At 38.2% G+C, this 10,708-nt stretch overlaps 1 protein-coding gene across 5 annotated transcripts in view; it reads right to left on the minus strand.

Moving 5' to 3' along the window:
* The window catches only part of fam180a (family with sequence similarity 180 member A), a 34,205-nt gene extending 24,481 nt beyond the window's left edge, over positions 1–9,724 (minus strand). Inside the window, exons 1-4 of one of the 5 annotated variants that reach the window (XM_081604002.1) lie at positions 9,578–9,724; positions 6,833–6,910; positions 6,626–6,738; positions 236–350 (exon numbers count right to left, since the gene is read on the minus strand). The gene's annotated coding sequence lies outside the window, so the exon portion shown is untranslated. Of the gene's footprint in view, positions 1–235; positions 351–6,625; positions 6,742–6,832; positions 6,911–9,577 lie in introns of all 5 variants that reach the window. The other 4 variants (XM_081604000.1, XM_081604001.1, XM_017302903.2 and 1 more) reach the window with 4 other exon arrangements.
* Between the last annotated feature and the right edge of the window lie 984 nt (positions 9,725–10,708).

Genomic DNA, 10,708 nt, shown 5'->3' on the forward strand with positions numbered 1-10,708 from the left:
AATAAGAACGGCTACAATATGTAGTCTGTAGTCGGGCAAAGTTAGTAGAGTAACGACTCATGAGACTTTCTGCTATATGTGACCTGAAAGGTTGTTCTACAAAGTAGTACATAATGCACTTTTTATATATTTATCTATAAAAAATTATGCACTACTTTGTGATGTCCTTTCACATTAAATCCATATAAAAGTTCTTACATTTTTAGTATTTTAGAAAACAAAAATTTGACTTTACCACAGTCTGTACTTCAGGTTAAGCTGAGTTTATACTGTTCCCCCTCTGCAGGTAGGACTGCCTGCACGTCTTGTGGCTCAAACATTTCCTTTGAAGTGTGTCTGGGGATTATTTCCTGCAACCAAGAAAACAGATTCAAGACACAGTAAACAAGAGAAGCTCCACATCATAACCAGCAGGTGTAAACAGAGAAACTCCAGCAGGTCAACTTCACTCTGCATTCCTGCAACTGCATCTTCTAAAATGAGCATCACTACAACCAGAGCCCAGTTCAGTCCCAGCCGATACCACCAGCCTGCTTTATCAGGGTTTCCCCCAGTGTATTACAAGCCTGGCGGGCCACCAGGCTTTACTTGTGCTCCCACCAGGCTAAGCACTGTTTATTTTTTTAAAAGTCTTTTTAAAATGCTTGCAGTTTTAGATTTTATAGTTGGTGTACATGCATTAATCTTCCAATCTTTTAATAACACATAATTATTGAGTAATATTTTCAAATTTCCTGTCAACTTTAAACATTTTTTAAATCAAAACCACGACATGCCGCTGGATGAATGATTGGGGGAAACCTTGTTTATGCTCGTCAAGGTTCACTAAAAAAAACACTAACCTTGATGTCTAAAACTCCTTCACTTTTCTACCATATTTATCCAAATTTCTATGGATGGCTTAGAAATGATCATGACATATTTTCAACCCTAAAATGTTTGCTTGTTTACTTTTTCCACAGCAAAAACTCAAAACGTGTCACAGCTGTGCAGGTGTTTACATTCCTAGCAACCGCCGTGTGACTGAAGCCACTTATTGAATCACATAAACTCGTTATTCGACATTCCAGGTGTGAATTAGGGCTGTGTAATAATATCGATTTTGTGATATATACCGATATTTTCTTTCATAGAAAAAAATAAATATTCATCCGCAAGTATCGTAACATCCAACTGTCACCTTGCTCACTCACTGCTCGCTTCGCCGGGAGAGTGATTAGGTCATCAGGCTTAGAGTGATTCCTTCAGATGTTAAGTGTCGAGGTTAAAAAGGTATCAAACTATTCAGAGCAGGTACTTGGTGCACTTTGTTTACTTGACAAATGCATGTAAGCTACAGTTTGTACTGTTTCAATTAAAAGAAACATGTTTTCTCACCACTTCTTTGATTCATTTTGTCCAGCTGTCGACTTTAAGTCCGTTTCCAACCAGTGCCAGGTATTGTGTAGTTGGTGCTTTTAATCAGTTTTCTGTTAAATGCAATCCAACTCTATAACAGTCACAAAATGTCACCAAAATCACTCTAAAATTTTTCAGAAAATTGCAAAAGTGTATTGAATTGTATTGTTTGCTGAATATCGCAATATATATCGTATCATATCGTATCACTGCAGCCCTACTTTCACTGCACAGACACGGTGCTATGTAAACTGACAAATTACCAAGAGTTGGACATAATGACAATGAATTAAACATTTAAACATGTTCAGATGTTGTGTGTTTTTCCAGCCTACCTCTCATTGGTAATTGCTTTCTAACTGCTTCAATTTAACACAATTTTCAGCCCTCCCAGGAGATGCCATTTCTTCATTTAGCCATTTGAAATTCTATTTTTAAACACACATGCTGCCCCTCGCCCCGCTGATGTCTCTCCTCTTGCCTGAAGTTATCTCATCTTAAAGAACGGAGGAGTGATCGCCTCCAGAAGATTGAAGCCAGTTTCCATTTCCGTTGAAGGGGCTCGTGGTCTTTGAAGCAAGGAGAAGGGAGAGAAATGCATCTTTGTACCATGCACTCCAGCAAATTAAAAAGTCAGACGTTGGCGCTCTGGTATATTTGAAGTCTCAGTTTTGAGCGTGGGCATGATGTTGGGAAATATTGTAAAGATCAGATGCAAGTCTGCAATGCTACACTGTTCAACCCTTCCAAACATGACGGATTAGTTTGCTTCCAAACCAACTAATACCAATACCACATTGTTATCAGTACAGCACTGATACTTGCGTGGTAAGATTCACACTTTTGAATTTGGTTTTACGTGTTGTATTTGGTCTCAAATTCTATATTTTTGCATTGTATTGAGGAAAAACGCACAAAAATCATGCATAAACTTTGTCTAAATTCCGTTGATATATCAAACTTAAAATATGTCGCTGTCAGTATTGGTACTGGTGATATGGGCTCTGAATTTACTTGGTCTTGGATTGATATAAAAATATGCAGAATCACACACCTCTGGACTTTTAGGTAAATGTGTTGGAGATCCATTTCTATACAGATTGAGATCTGTCTTAAGCTTTCTGTATTGATGTGTATTTGCTGAAAAATGAACTTCAAATTGTTTGGAATATGATTTATAACCATTTCCAGATTGATGAACAGCATCAATTGCTTATTTGAAGGTCACTGCTAGTCTCTTTCCATCTTGGCATTGTGTTAATGTGGAGCTGTATGTTAATCAGCTTTTATAGAGGTGGTTGCACTCTCTGATGATCAGATAGAAAAGTGTGTTATTAAACTCAACCTGGCTGCTTTTTCCCTCTTAAACCTCACAGAAACAGCAGGACTCGACTCCCTCTGCCCGTGTCTCTCAACTGGCCTTGTACTTGCAGGTATCAGGTGTTTTTTAAATCCAGTCCAATCAAAATCCAATCTTTAGGGACATTGACTCATTAGGTGTGAGATCCGTGGAGTTAATTGTTCATCACTGCATCTTCTTTCAAAGCTGTATTTAAATGACAAAATTGGACATGGTCAAAAAAGTCTGCATGCTTTCTAAAATGATTTCTGAGCGTGAGGTTGGCTGTTTTCGCTCACAATGCTCCGCGCCGCTGAGGAGCCACTCAGAGAATCACAGCATGAGGCTAATTGCAGTTTCTGGTGAGTCAACATCTGGGAGATGAATCAAACATTTAAAAGAAATAAAAAAAAAGTTGCAGAATGGTAAAAAGTTGCATTTTATCGATCTCTTGAAAACAAATTAAAAAGTAATTTCATACGAAGATTTGGAGATCACAGGAGGCTGTTTTTCAGGAAGAGTAGCATAAATCTGAAAATACCTTAAATGTACTTGCCTTCTAACATTTTGAAGTGAAATGCATGTCAGCCAGGAAAGAGTTCGTTTTAAATTTAGAGCTCATTACAGAAACAAATGTAAGGCAGAGCTATTAAAGCTGCAGACTCCCCAGGCGGCTGCAACGTCTTTCCAGGAAGTGAAGCAATATTACTTTAGCTGTAACATTAAGCTATCAAAAACAAGATGAGGAGGAATGTGATTTGTTAAAGCAAAACTTAGGAATGCAGTTACCGTGGTAACCCCAGACACTGATAAAGGATCAGAACAAGGTTTCCGTCTCTGATGAGAAGTTTACTCTGAATATCCGTACTATTAAATGCAAGTAGAGCTGATTTGTGAATATATTAATAAAAATCTAGCACTTATGAGAACAATCTATTCATAGAGAAACGGCTTGAAATGAAGTTATTGATGCCTGCGAGAAAATTTAGAGGCTGTTTTAATTTTTGTTTGTCTCTGAAGAAAATCTTTATGGCATCCATGCTGCAGCACATCCTTGATGCCCAAGTTTACTTCTATACTTTCTGACACTTTCTGCATTTGGTGCAGTTTAATTTCTCCTTCAAACTCAATTCAACTAAAAATAAAAAGTAATTTCAGAGCACTTTACTTCACAGGTTCATTTCAAATCGAGTTATATTCAACCAATTCATTTCAGTCGCACACATTCTGGTCAATAACTGGGTCCAATCTGATCCAATTAGAATGTAATTCCAAAGAATGAAACCATAACAAAGACGTTAGTGCGTCACAAACTCAAGGTTTCCACATGCGCCTCAAGAGAAGTTACCAAGCTAACTTCTGAAAAGTTTTGTCTAATTTGAAACGCAGCCATTAAAAAGCGATTAGTGGGTTTACGAGGCACCTGCCGCTCACTGGCAACACTCTTAAGCCTGGTGATGACAACAGGGACCAAACAATCCAAAACAATATAATTAAAAATCACAGTTCCTTTCAAACATGAAATATTCAGATCCACCAGCCAAAATAATTTACTTTACTGCCGACAGTTAGTGGACAATAAAACAGCTGACCGGACTTTAACTGCAAAGCTAAACAGTTATTTTATGCAGCTCATAACATGCATATGTTTGTGTGTTTAGAGGACTTTTTTGCCGATAGAGTGAACGTCTATTCAACTGAGATAATACTCGAGTTGTTTTACCCCAAAACCTGAAGGAAGAGCTGAGTACAAAGACAACAAAAAAAAGAGGAGGAAATATCTGCACCGGGACTCCCACTGCTGTCGCTTTGCACAGTAAACATGTTACTCCCTCCTTAGGGCTGACATTGTAATTTCAGGACAATACAATTAGAGGGTTCCTTCTAATTTCACTGGAACGTACAATAGGTGGAAGAAATGCAAACAAGCATAATCAGTTCTGCTGAAAAGCTTTTGCTGAATAAATAACCAGCTGCCAGCACCTGCAGTGCCTCTGTAAAGTATTTTCAGGATTTTCTCAGTTTATCTCCAAAGATTACAATGCATTTTGTTGAGATTTTATGCAAAGGTACTGTAAAGAAGAAAAAATACAGTACTCTGTAAAGGTTATAAAAGCACAATGATGTGTACATATTATCCAGTTGAACCAGTTGCCTTGAGATGTCAATTTATATGCAACTATAGTACAAAACTGACAGATTGGCCACAGTGCTAGCTACTGTAGCTTGTTCTGTACTTAACATGAATATGGAGAGATTATAGACAGTAACCTATAAAAATGAAAGATATTTATAAATATTTGCCATCTATCAGACAGATTTCTGTACAACTCTGCTGGCCATCCCTTTAGTTAAATGGATAAGATTTGCGTGTGAAACTCCACCACCTTCTGAGACGTTTCGTGGTTATAGCTGGTAGAAATTAACCCGTGTCTGGAAAATTCCCCGCATCCCTGCAAGAAATATCCAAACAGCTTTGTCTTTGCTGAGCTGAGACCCAAAGAGGCACAGTTTTGATGTTCCCAAATTTGCAATCTCCATCTTGTTTCACTCGCTGCATTTTCTGAGAGCCAAATGAAACCCACACTCAGCCGTACTCTCCATAAGCAGCTGCCAGGGGTTTCTGATCTGTAAGCCTCCATAATAATCCCCTTCTCTGATTTCCATAATGAGTCAACCAGCAGCTAAATTGTGTTATTCTGGTCATTTCATCTCGCGGTGCAGGATTTTAAACCATTTCCAGTCAATACGTGATGCTCCATCAGTGTCCTTACAGAGTCATTAAACTTTTATGGCATCCCTTGAAAACTGCCCTTGTACGTTGAGGTGGAACGGAAAGGTGCTCCCAGTCAGGGTTGGACTTTCTGTAGCGAGTAAATATTTTATGGCATAAAGCAGACTTTATGTCTCTTCATAAACTTTCAAATGCTACCAGCTGCTCTTTGTAAATTCATAAACTCCAGTCATGTGTTTTTGAGGCATAAAGATTTCAATGATGTTTGAAAGAGGCATTTATTGAACCCCAACTTCCAGGGAGACATTCTGTAACGTCTGAATGAAACGTTTTTAGATGTTTTTTGAGTCGTAAAAATGCTCTTACAAAAATTACACAAGCATGTAATTTATCATTCACAAAGAACATTATGAGGAAATATTGAAGACATCGTTCTAAAAGTTAAAGTTTGGGGACAAATGGAGAGTGACTGATTGCATTGGGGGCTGCACAGTGGCGCAGTTGGTAGAGCTGTTGCCTTGCAGCAAGAAGGTTCTGGATTCGATTCCCGTCCCCGGTCTTTCTGCATGGAGTTTGCATGTTCTCCCTGTGCATGCGTGGGTTTTCTCCGGGTACTCCGGTTTCCTCCCACAGTCCAAAAACATGACTGTCAGGTTAATTGGCCTCTCCAAATTCTCCCTAGGTATGAGTGTGTGTGTGTGTGTGTGCATGGTTGTGTGTCCTGTGTGTCTCTGTGTTGCCCTGCGACAGACTGGCAACCTGTCCAGGGTGACCCCGCCTCTCACCCGGAACGTTAGCTGGAGATGGGCGCCAACAACCCTCCCGACCCCACTGAGGGACAAGGGTGTAAAGAAAATGGATGGATGGATGATTGCATTGCTAAGTTAGCTACAAAGGATAAAAAGTTGATATTTTGTAGTGACCACCACAAAGACCTGATATCAGTCCCACAAAACCTATGGTCAGAGATCACAAAAAACAAAAGATGTCAGACTAAACTTAGAATTGCCTGCTGAAGACTTTCAACTTTACCTTGACTGGAAACTGTTTTTACTGTGAAATATTGAGCTTGATTATTAACCAGATTATTTTGGGGTGGTCATGTTAGTATTATTTAAGAAGTTTTTCCACCAACCAATCAGAACTCAACTTACAGTCAGAGAAGCGGAGCGATCAGATAAATGGTTACATGAACATCCTACGACCCGATAGCTACCAGCCAGAAGACGAAGCGCTCTTCCTTCATCGTTCTTCACTCATCCCACACCTTCTTCCAAGAAATAAAAATGGGATAAATGAAACCCCCGTATTTACCAACAGAATAACCATGATAAATCGCACTCTGCTGACTGTTTAATCACCTGATCAATGCTGTGACATACAGCCTGCCGGACGACGCGCCGCCATTCCCGCTGATTAAGCTGCTCCCTGTCACCACCCTGGAGGCAGTTAGAGGTTATAAACATCATGATAAAAAGACCAATAAAGGTGTTGAACATATGCTCACATTTCACAATAGTTCTCCAGAGCAGGGGTCTTCTTTACCCCAAGAAGTACATCTGTAACTAACAACTATGGTGCTCCCTGCGTTGGCTCCTAATGAGACGGCGCTCTGCCTCTGAGGCCACTCGCTGTCATTTTCCTGCGTATCATTGAAACCGCTCCTTTTTTATTATTATTTTTCTTTCTTCTAGACCATTTTCTGTCTCATTTTCACACACATACATCAGAAGTTGCCATTAAAGCAAAAGAACACAAACTGTGCATGACTAATGCTGACAAGCTAAGAGAGACGAGGCATGGGGAGCGTCAGCATGCTTGGCTTTTGTAATACAGACATTAAAGGTGGAGATGTACTGTCATCAGCTGGTAAGCAGGGAGACGCTCATATTTCACGGCAGAAGGGATCAGTCAAAGCGAGCCGCGCCATTACAGACACCTTCTCTGGCCGAGAGCTCTTTGGACTATTAGTCACTCAGTTCGCTCTATCAATGTGCCACAGCCAGACAAACAGTGCCTTGAGAATAAATGAATCAATAAAAAAGAAAAAAGAAAGCCAAAGATCTTTCTAAGATTTCTCAGAACCACGGGCAACAAAGTTACTCTGGCTTCATCTGAGCACTGCTGAGGGTATGGTGTCCTCATTCATTGTGACAAGGAGAAATGGCTGAGAGAAGCTCTTCAAGTCTTTGTGAAAAATCGAGGGGGCGAACTTACAAACCTTCCCAGAATACTTTTTAGTTTATCCAAGTTGCTTTCATTGATTTAGGTGCCTTAAGAAATTGAGGCCACTAAGTGTATGTTGGTGGTATACTGCCACTATTTTCCATCTAAAACTAAACAAATGTGAACAGTAGGACATGCCTATCAGATTGAATCACTTTGAAATTCCAGTTATTGCTGATTTAGTTGTTTCAATGCTGGTGGTAATTCTTAAGTTACTCATTTGACAAGAGACATGCAATGATCAATGTCATCGTCTCCATGTTGCTGTACTTTCAAGTCATAATCTACATTTACATTGATCATATAAACACGCAAATTGGAATTATGAAAACGAAGTTGCTTAACGGAAACATACCAATTTCTTTCGATAAAGTTTTTGTTTTTCAGCTGTCTCAAATGAAGTTAAGAAAGAAACTGGGACACAAAAATAAAATAAAATTTCAAGAAAAAACCCCCCCAATCTTATGCTAGTATCAATCCAATGCTGATTCCAACTTCATATCGATATTGATATTTTAGATTCATCCTACCACCTCTATTTCTCATACTTTCTACAAGACTACTGAGGAAGTATTTTCTTACGTACCATGCAGACGGAAACATCTGCAACAAAATTCCTGTTGTGATTTTGGCAACATTTGAGGTTGCAGTATTGACATTGCTCAGCGTTACAGCCAGATGTTGCCAATTGGAAACCTTTGTTTGACATCCACTGTTTTGATTACACTCATTAAGATCCACCGTTCTGCTTTGCACTGACAATAACACTCAATGCAGCAGCTACTGCACCGACAGCAATGGTGTAGCGAACATGTTAAAACAGTTCACTAAATGAGGGAACATATTTACAGACGTCTAATTTTATGTTGCCAACTGGCATTTTATGGGTGACCCTACTTTGCTGCAAAAATAAACATCTTTACTGCCTTCCACATAGTCTTTATAGGTAATTTGACCTTTTATGACAGTTACATTGGTAATGTTAGCCCACTGGAATGATATTTTCATGGTAAGGGAGCCTTGGACAATCGGGTGTTTTTAGTCTTCAAGCTTTAGATTAAATATATACCTTGCAAGTTACAAAATTCATAACAAGGGAACAGAAAAATATTTTGTAATCAGTGGCATTGCAGCTTCATGCTGTGAAACTTCTAATTTTGCCACCGACATGTCACCACACTTGTAAAAGAAAAGGAAAAAGAAGTTCCTTGTGACAGAAGAGTCACTTCAACTTTGTTATTTTTGATCTACATAAGTAAAAGTAGGAAGGTGGATGTTTCATCTTGATTTTTGAGTTTTTGTTGCATGTTTTGTATTTTTGATGGAGAATCCGTAGTAAGTCCCAACGGTACCGAGGGTGGACCTCGTCCCTTTTGACTAAAAACTACTGGATTTTTAAGAGTTTTTAGTGCACTATCAGGCTTTTAGGGCATCTCATTTTATTAGTGCACAATTTTGGGTTCTATATTTTATTTAAATAAATTGATAGTTTAAATTTTCTTGGTTTTTACAACTGTCTCTTTACTAAGCTTAACAAATAGGCAGCCATCACTTATTCACTGAATGTTCTAACATGATTTCTATGGTTTTTCAAAAACCGCAAAAGAAATAAATACAAACAAAAATGCCAAAATAATACATTTTGGGTGAGAACCGTTTCAAAATAGGTAAAATTTAATAAATTGAATGTGAATTTAGCTAGCTCATATATTAACAAGGTTCGCTAGCGTTAGCTTTAATTAGCTTTCAGAAATATGTCGTTTTGAACACAATACTGTTCAAACTGCATAACGTGTCTCACTAGTTAACACTCGTTTTAATAACATCTTCAACTCTTAAATGTAACGAATATACATGCATTAAAATACATATTTACTGACCTGTGGTGTAGAAATGACGACACGCTTCCCTTAGCGTCTAACAGGAAGGTTTATTCTTCTTCTGTGTGGCCAACCTTCTCCAGGCCACCAACGTGACAGACGCCCCCTAGCGGTTGTGTGTGGGATCGCACTGAACAACTGAAATTAAAAATAACTTACGAGAAATAAAAAAATTGAAAAAGAAAAATAATGTTGGCGTTCCTATATTCATACTTATAAACTTATAACTTGATTTCACCCCTCTACAATTACACAGCTGCACATAACTGTTCAAAAGAGCACATGTTTTTGATTATAACTTATTAAAAAGAACCAGATTGACACGTTCCATCTGCATGTAAACAGTTTTCCTACCAATTTGTTGAAGCTTGTGGGAACAAAATTAAACTAACCACAACTTTGGCCTCTGAATGATCCGATGACAAAACCTGTCTAAATGCGACAATGCAGCAACATATTGACAAATATATCCATCTGGAAGAGACTGCCTTGTTCTAATTACTTTACTCATGCAGTCCAAACGTCTAGAGCAAAGGTTAAAGAGGTTCACTGGAATCATGATTACCTGCAAACTGAGAAGTGTGAGCTGAATTCACAAACACAGCTAATGAGCTGAGTAAAGAGGCAACACAATGTAAGGTGCAAAAAGTGTTGCTTCTGCACTGATTTCAGTAGATTATATCCCAAAAGCATTCAAATTTATTGGTATGAGCTTTCATTTCCAAGGTTTGCTAATTGACTTTCCAGTTTTATGTTGTATCTTTCACACACACCCCCCACCCCCCTTATAGGCTTTTATAAAAGATTAATCTTCTGTATAATCAAGTTTTTCATCTGCATTTCAACATCATTTTTTCTACAAACAGCACACCTTGTTGAAAAACCAAGTAGCTAACTAGTACTTTTTAAACTTGTGTTTGATCCAATTATAGAAAAGAAACATGTTTTGCCATCAAGCAGATACCAAATTAAGTGATAAATGTTAATTTGAAAGTACTACATAATACAATAAGATATAATTTGATTTTCTTTAACTGAACAATCACAAACAGTTAAAAGTAAAAAATTTTGAATGTACTTATTGCTCTTGTGAGCAACATGCAGAATTATTTATGTTGTCTCAAATACCAT

This window comes from Poecilia reticulata, chromosome 23 (genome assembly GCF_904066995.2).
Source record: "Poecilia reticulata chromosome 23, P_reticulata-male-v2, whole genome shotgun sequence".
NCBI classification, from domain to species: domain Eukaryota; kingdom Metazoa; phylum Chordata; class Actinopteri; order Cyprinodontiformes; family Poeciliidae; genus Poecilia; species Poecilia reticulata.